The sequence below is a fragment of the Trachinotus anak genome, unplaced genomic scaffold (assembly GCF_046630095.1).
Source record: "Trachinotus anak isolate AG129_WGS33_773 ecotype Australia unplaced genomic scaffold, CSIRO_AGI_Tana_v1 ptg000010l, whole genome shotgun sequence".
NCBI classification, from domain to species: domain Eukaryota; kingdom Metazoa; phylum Chordata; class Actinopteri; order Carangiformes; family Carangidae; genus Trachinotus; species Trachinotus anak.
The window spans coordinates 24,333,993-24,342,572 of record NW_027273861.1 but is presented as its reverse complement, the minus strand read 5'-3'; positions in this window follow the sequence as shown (position 1 = coordinate 24,342,572).

The window sequence follows — 8,580 nt, the reverse complement described above, 5'->3', positions numbered from 1 at the left end:
GTATGATCAGTAGCTTATAGTGGTGAGTGTTAGCTAACTTCAGTTTTAAGTCTAGACCAGATCATGCAAACCATATGGATAAATAATAAACTTCAAAAGTATACATTTCAAAGTAAAAAAAGTACATTTCAAGTAAGTAAATGATTCATTTGAGAAGTATTTTCCACCATGAAATGGAATAAGATACATGAGATTTTCCCTTCAGAATTTTCAACTTACCACCGATGGATTAAACATTTGTGATTCTTTATGTTCTTTCATATTTCACTGCTTTTGCTAAAGGGAATCTGATGCGATTCAGAACGGCTTCATATGAAAGCTTTCCCACTAAAGATTTTTATATGTTTAGAAAAAAAAAGAATGAATCAGACATTAAGTCTATCAGAGCTTTCTGTACATATTTGATATATGCTAACACATGCAAATGTAAACTTTGAACATATAAACACACAGCATGGTGATGTTTTGCAGAGAAAGACAAGTGAATCTTAATGAGATAACTAACATGGTTTCCTGGCTCATTGTATCTTAATGTATGATTCATAATGACCTAAAGTGACTTGGAACCTCGATCTTCTCTGACAGCTAAGAGGGCAGTTGTGGCGTATCCCTGGGAAAGACAACGACCCCGGTAACTTCAACACAGATTGGCAGCACACACTTCCCAAGGTCGACAGTGCACTAGAGCAACAGCGAAGGTTATTTCATTGCATTTAGCCACTGACTACATTGCGTCTCACACATGCCCTGGGCTGCTTTCAACAAGCCCGTCCTGCTGAATTCTTTTGAAACGTTTCCCAAGCACAGTCTGACATTTGTTATTTTCTCTGGGAATTTAATGCTATTTCCTTTTTTCAGTGGCACAAATGTCTCGTGTAGATTAGAAAGAGGACAGGCCAACAAAACCTAAAAGCTACTCAAGTCTAAAATGTAAGGGCAAATTCCCCATCACTTCAAACCGTTGCGCTGTCACTTTGACAGACCATAATACTTATTAAGCTGACAATGCCATGATGACGAGCCTCAAAGAGAAAAAAAAAAAAACATTTTAAGGATATGGGAGCCGTGGCATTGGTCAGAGCAGTCAGAGAGATAGCGAGTTTGAGCCTCTCCTGACCTTGTGAGGGGTTTTATGAGTTGAAGAGGTGATAGTTTTTGTCAGCATAAAGTTATTGTGCTTGCTGCTGTAACAGGATGATATCCTGACTCTGCACTGTCTGGAATAAACACCCGTCCCCCGGTAAATTTCATCTCTTTATCCCTTGTGGTGGGAGAGCAGCAGCCCAGAATGCACTCCCTGTGGGTGGAAGAGAGGAGGATTAGGGAACTCGTCGTGTGCACAGCTGTACGTTTGGAAGTAGCTCTCTTATGTTGATTGAGAGAGACAATTTGTCTAGAAGTGTGACCTTATCCTTTTTGGCACTAACTTTCCATCAGAGTGGATAGCGCTTGATGGAGTGATGGATTCCAAAATGTGCTTTGTGAGGATGCCACCAGCCGCCACTGAGCAGCAAAACAAGAACATTGCATCATCTCCTCTATCACTCAAAAGCATTTGGAGCTCTTACATCATGTGGCCGTGAACCAAATTGTACTGACAACCACAAGAAAAATGCAGCTGAGTTTTAAATTGATTAATAAGAGGAAGAATTGCTCTTTTCCTAGTAGTTTGGCAAATGCTTCACAAATAAGAGGAATAGGTTTCTATGTTAAAGACAAAAAAAACAAAAAAAAAAACACTGAGATTTATTAGTTTTCATAAAATATCTTAATTTAACAAAAATGGATGGTACACTACTTTTTTCCTGACGTTTTTACCAAAACATTTCAAAATGAAAACTTTTGATTTTTTTTTTTAATGTAGCTCGATAGATGTTGACATCAATGTCAACTTCACAAGGGCAACTGTGGATGCTTTGTTATAGTTCAAAGAATATTTCAACTTACTAACATTGTGCAGAAGATTTTAAATTCATGCTTCAAGCCCAAGCAGCAACCTCCAGGGATGAAAAATGAAGCCAAAAGTAAAGTGCCAAAAACTGCAGTTTCTTGAATGGCCACTCAAGGCAGGCTCCAAAAGGCAGTCAGTCCCCATAGACTGTCATGTTAAAATGTTCACAGCCTTGAACAAAAAACAGTTGGTCTCTACAGCTAATTTTCCACTTCGTGGGAACTGTACAGGGGTGAATTTTTGTATAACTCACCTGTTAAAATTTTATTAAGGCCGGAAGTTATGCATAATTGAAGGTGTGGTCATTCTGAGTGACAAGTGGGTGAGCGTATGCTTGCTACAAACGGGCATGCACCCAAGTCTCAGCACCACACATGCCCTACTTCTTCGCCTAACTCCCAGGTATTTCAAAAGCGGGCAAAGTCAGGCACTGCCAAGATGGTGATGGTGGAGAAACTATTCAGCTTCAAAACTGCTCCTCCTATGGGTGATGTCACAAAGGCTACGTCAGTCTTTATATACAGTCTATGTTCAAGCCACAACACCAGTGCTGGGTAAGCAAAAAAAATAAAAATGCCATCAATTATTACTGTAAAAGTAATTACATTACTAATCACAAATGATCAAAAATAATTAGTAAAATTACTCATAATAGCCTTTCTTTGATCAGACCATCTCCAAAGCCCCCACATCCACATCACATCTTCTTTATTCAAGAGGCGTAGGAATATCTAATGAGACATAATTGTTTCACCTTCAGCCTATGATTTGTATTTACTGATCATCACCAACTACAATAGTGTGGCCATGGTGGCTGTATGTGGTGCTAACACCCTCTCCCAGCTCTGAGGAAAACCCTGAGGGTTCCTGAATGCAGGTTTACCTGTGGTTAATGATTGTATGGCAGCTAAGATGGATGGATACAGGGATATAGTTTATTGATCCCGTGAGAGAAGTTGTCATGCTATAGCAGACTAGGGATAACAATGTGTATTAAAAATTAAAACCACAGCTGCAGAGTTGCAGTCCAGCAGAGCCAGATATTGAATAAAAATAAAAATAAATAGGATATACATCAAAAGCAGCATTAAACTAAAATGTACTGTATATACAGTAGAAACAGCATTAATAAATGCCAGAGCAGAATAAGAGCTCACAGAGGTGAGCTGTTGTGTGTTATGGTGAATGGTCGGGAGGGTTTCTGTTCTTTGTGACAGATGAACTGGATGAGTCTGTTAGAAAATAAGCTCCACTGTCTTTGTAAAGGAAGGGATGCGATGGATTGTTCATGTTGGAGATCAGTTTGTTCATTGACCTCCTGCTCCTCACTGGCTCAAACCTTTCCAGGTTCTGACCAGTGATGGTCCCGACCTTGTGGATGACTTTGCTGATCCAGCTGGCGTCTCTGGCATAGATGCTGCTCCCTCAGAAGACCACAGCACAGTAGAGGGCACTCGCTACCACAGATGGGTAGAAGGGCTTTAGCATTTACTGCACACACTGACAGATCTGAGCTTCCTCAGAAAGTACAGTCTGTACATGGCATCAGTGTAGGTCCTCCAGTCTGCTGTTTAAGTACTTGGGTGAAGCAGGCTGATGACAGCATCGTCCACTCTCAGGCAAAGATGTGTTGCATGTGATTTCAGGACCTTGGGACTGATACGATCAGGACCTGCAGCCTTGCCTGGTTGAGTGACCGGTCTTGCACTTCACCTAAATCACCTCTGGGTTCAGAATTCGAAAAGTTAAGGAGAGGATTTTATTCTATACACAGGTCATCACAGTCATTCGGGGAAGCATGGTCACCCTCTCTGTGGAGGTTGGAGCGTTGTGATCAAAGACCAGAGGTACTCAGCAGGGTGATGTGAGGTGGGTGATGTTTTGGTGTCCGAGAGGGTGTGAAGACTGGTCCTGTGTGGAAAGGCACAGCTGGGGGTCTGCTGCTGAACCTACTGAAAAACACATTCCTCGTTCTCTCTGTCTAGGCTGCCACCAGTCTTTGATGTTGAAGCCTGTAATCTCCCTCATGCCCATCCACACATCCCTGATGCTGTTCTGCTGGAGTCCTTACACTCCTTCAGTTCACCCAGACCTGATCTGACCTTTTGATTCAGCGGATCCTTCATATCACTGGTGATCCAAGGATTGTTATTTGGAAAAGAGCAAACATGTTGGTTGGATTGTTGCTATCCTCACAGATGTTGATGTATTCTGTGATGCAATCAGTAATGCAAAACACACAATATGTAAACAAGTCAACTTTGGAGTTAGCAGCTAGGCTCCACCCCCTAACCTCCAACCCTTTGGGTCAAGCTGTGGGACACCATAGCATGCATGAAAACAAAACAGAAAAAAAAAATAAAAAATTAAATATCCTCCATCAGCATGGTTCCAGGACATTAGGATGGCTGGCAGTTATTTCCTCCCTTAAGGGGCTAGTGATTTATGTGCATATGTTGTAATTCATTAAAAAAGACAGTGGTCAAAAACCCTCTTTAATAAAACATTTTCATCTTATCTGTTACTTTTGACCATATCGCAAAGATGTCTTGTGAGGAATCTGCAGGTTTCTGATTCGCTGTCATCTTCCTTGTTGTGGGGGAGAACACAGTAAGTCAGCACCACTGCCTGCTCTCTGATCCCCTCTGGACAGGTTTAAAGGTCAAATACTACAGGTCACATTCAGCTACAGCGCTCAAGTTCATCACCAGTAGACTGGACTTCTCATATCGGCTGCAGCAGCCCCAAGCACCACATGACTCCTGAACACCCACCACATCCCCTCCCATCTCCTCTCTTCCCTCTACACTGCACGACACTGTGAGGCTCAAAATGAGATGCATGTTTCTAAACACACCTGCCACTCCTGACATCCCGTGTGGAAAAAATGAGCATATTTATCTTATGCGCTGAGTTTCTCTTGTGGGTGCTATACTCAATTTCGATGCCTCTTTCCCCTTCAGAGTGACAAATGAGATGGAAAATTCTCGCGTCAGAAACATTCGTGCTGAAGCTCTCACGCTGTTATCCTCCACAGTGGTGTCAGGGCTGAAGAGAACAGCGTGAAGAGATGCTGTATCAAAAAGCGGTAGGTCTAGGTTGTGAAAGAATGGTGGCATTTTGTGTAAACCATCATTATGATAATGAATCTTCATTCTCAATCACCAACACCTCTTGGGCACCTTCCCTGTAATGTACGTCTGTGAAGGTAACAGTCTCTGACAGTCTTATTTATTGCGTTGCATAGCGGGGGTTATTTCTGGAAATCACTTTAAAAATAAAAATCTGCTTCAAAAGAATATCTCTGAAAATCTACAACAAAGCAGATTCCCATAATATATGATTGTGTGCTATGGGAAATAAACTCTGTGTTGAAAGTAATAACGTCGATGTCCCCCTGCTTAGAGCTATTTGTTGGCTCTGAATATGCATGATTGCTTTCTGATTGACTGAGCAATGATGGATCTTAAAAATTAAAAGGACAAAAAAAGAAGCAGTTGTGCACAACATCTTAAGATGAGATGAAGAGCCTGCTTAAATCTAGCATGAAATAAAGTATTCATTCTTTGATTGCATATCTTCTCATTCATTGAGTGATTGGGGCACCACTGCACCTTAACAATCCTGTAATGATCCAAAACCACTGCAATCGTATGGCACTGATGCATGACAATATTATCATTAAAAAGCCTGTTGAGCCCCCATGTGCTCGTCTTAGGCGAGAACAAATGATATCAACTCTCATCTCTGGAGGTATAAGAATTCATAGAATTCACACTTAGAGATTTTTAACAAAAGCTGCTATGCAGTAGCCGAGCCCAACGCAATTACAAATTCTTTCAGGGGAAATGATTAAATGATTTTCATTTACCATGGTTTTAAAACTTAAGTGTATGAGCAAATCTGCCCTCTGCTGAGACTGGCTCAGTAAAAAGCTCTCCTCTGTTGCTCCAATTTTGCAAGATGATCCCAAAACACATTCATTCACACCTGCACGCACATACACACTCCAACACACGTGCGCACACTGTATGCAGTCTGTGCACTTACTACATGCCATTCACCTGAGTACTCCTGGGCACAGGTTTGCCATAGTTGCCATAGTAACGAATATGAAAGATGCAACCACCATTATTTTGTTTCTTCCCTTGATCACATTATTGATGGGGCCAGGAGCAACAGAAATTTCTGTATCTTAGCAACGCTTTACACAGACTTAAAAAGAAGTTACCAGTGTTGTTTTCATTGGGTGTAGGAGTGTATCTGTTAGACATTTGTGTTTCCTAAAAAAAATCGAAACTAATCATTTACCAAGCTCTCCTACTTGTAAGCTTAACTTTGGTTGCGATTTTTCTGGGGCTGTTGCAAAAAAGATCCCACGCACTCGAGAAGAGTGGAAATTGAGAATGTGTGAAAAATTGTTTTAAAAAGATGGAAGAACAGCATTTCTGAGCACTACACTGAATAGCCAGGTTTTGATTTCTATTTTTTTTTAAGCGCATCAGTGTTGTTAAAGTGCAACTGGGGCTGAAAAATGAGTCTTGAGAGATGGTGTCAGATGCTGCAGCTGCACGCCGAGCCTGAATAATGCACTCACACTACAAGGGCACCTGCTGTGGCCCGTACATTTGCAGCATCAATGGCACATACACACACACGCACAAAACATGCACATGCAGATGCATCTTAACAACTATACAGATGTGCATGAAAGTCCGAGCGTGCCCAGACCTGCTGAGCCAAAATACTCTTAATTGGAGTTTGGAGGCAAAACTTCAAATCATAAGTCAGACAGAGGATAAAGAGAATATTATCTCTTCATCACTTTGATACAGATCAGTTTCTATGGTCGCAGATGAGTGACAGCTTTCATTCAGTATTCATATAGAACCTGCGCCACTCAAAAGCTGTCTGCCATTCTTCTGAGAGGGAGCTGGTACTGGGAGTGAGCAGAGTTTATTTGATCAAAACAGACCCTCAATACTTGGCAGGTTTCCACAATGATATATCTAGTAATACATGTTGTCTCTCTTGTAATGGTGTCAGATGGAATTGGGACAATAAACAAGCTTATTTTACTCAATTTGACCTGTGCTAGTAAAGAAGGAAAAAAAAATGTCATCTCAACTGCACAAAAAAAAAAAAAAAACATCATCCCCAAAGCGATCACAGCTTCAATTATTGATAGCTTTTGCTGTTGAGCAGTCATCAGATGGTTGTCAGGCTTAAAGCAATGGTTGTGAGTGGAGGGAAGGAGAAAGGGAGGGAGGATTTTTCATGCTTTCTGTGCTGACAATTTGAAAGCAATTACATGACAGGGAGCTTTGGCAAGAAACTGAAAGGGGAATGTAAAAAAAAAAAAACCAACAAAACAAACCAAAAAAAACAACTACTTTTTGCTATATGTTATGTTCGGAGAATACTTCCAAGGTGAGAGTCAGAAGCAGAGAGTTAGTGTGCAATTGAAGGTGAGGTGGAGAAAGAAAAGCAAGCAGACACAGAATAGAAACATGCTGAGTTTTTGCATATTTCTTCACTTTTGGGGTCGGGCATCCTGCGTTGGAGCAGAGCGGAGCCCGACTCATCAATACTGGATGAGTTATATCTCTCTACAGTGCAGGAGCTGTCAGTCTGAGCTCGAACATGCCTCTCCTGCCAACAGACAAGGGATGCTTGCCTTACAGAATTACCTGTTTCGCTGTTCTGCCATTAACTCAATATCCCCCAGTCCAATTGAATGTGACATGTCATGTCTTACTGTGCAGGGAGATAGAGCTCAGGTCTTATTCAATTACAGACTGGAAGATGTGCAGTTTTGTGGGGTTTTCACTACAGTGTCCGTAATAATTTGATTACAAGCTCTCCCTCTGATACCACTGTCATATCTGTCCAGTAAATATAAGGCTACAGACAGCAGCTGTTTATCTTAGTGTAACATAATGACTAAATAGTCTGGTAGAAAATGCCATGTTAAACCGCAACTTGTCATTTTTAAACTTTTTTTTAGGATTAAACAAATGAGATATAACATGATATAACTGTTTTTTCTCTTTATGCTAAGCTAAGATAACTTGCAGCTAGCTGTAGCTATGCACATATTCATCAGATGCGTATGGAAGTAGTATCCATCCTCTTATATAACGCTCATCAAGAAAGTGGATAAGCATGTTCCCCAAAATGTCGAACTTTAAAAAGGGGCTATTTGTAGGTTTTCTCTGCCGCTGAATGTGGTTTCTTGCCGGCAGTTGCAAGACCTCTTGTCGCTTGACAAAAGCTTCAGTCATTGTTGCATTTACAAGACAAATACGCCCTCTGAGTGGTGATACTTCCTCAGGGCAGATTGGAAGCTACAGTGAGTCGCTATTAGAAACTAAACCCTAAACCTAACCCCCCCCCCCCACTCCATTAATGACTTCCACCTGGCCAATGATCTGAATGAGTTCTATTGCCGCTTTGAAAGACAATGGGGCAGGCCTGACACCAACCCCCGTGAGTCCAGCCACCACCTCCAGACCACCAGCTTCTCCTCCCCCACTTCAGCAGGATCCCTGGCACCTCCACAACTAGCCACATCAGAACCCCCCTCCTCCCCTACCAAAGGAACGTCTCTCTCTATCCTGGAGAGAGAT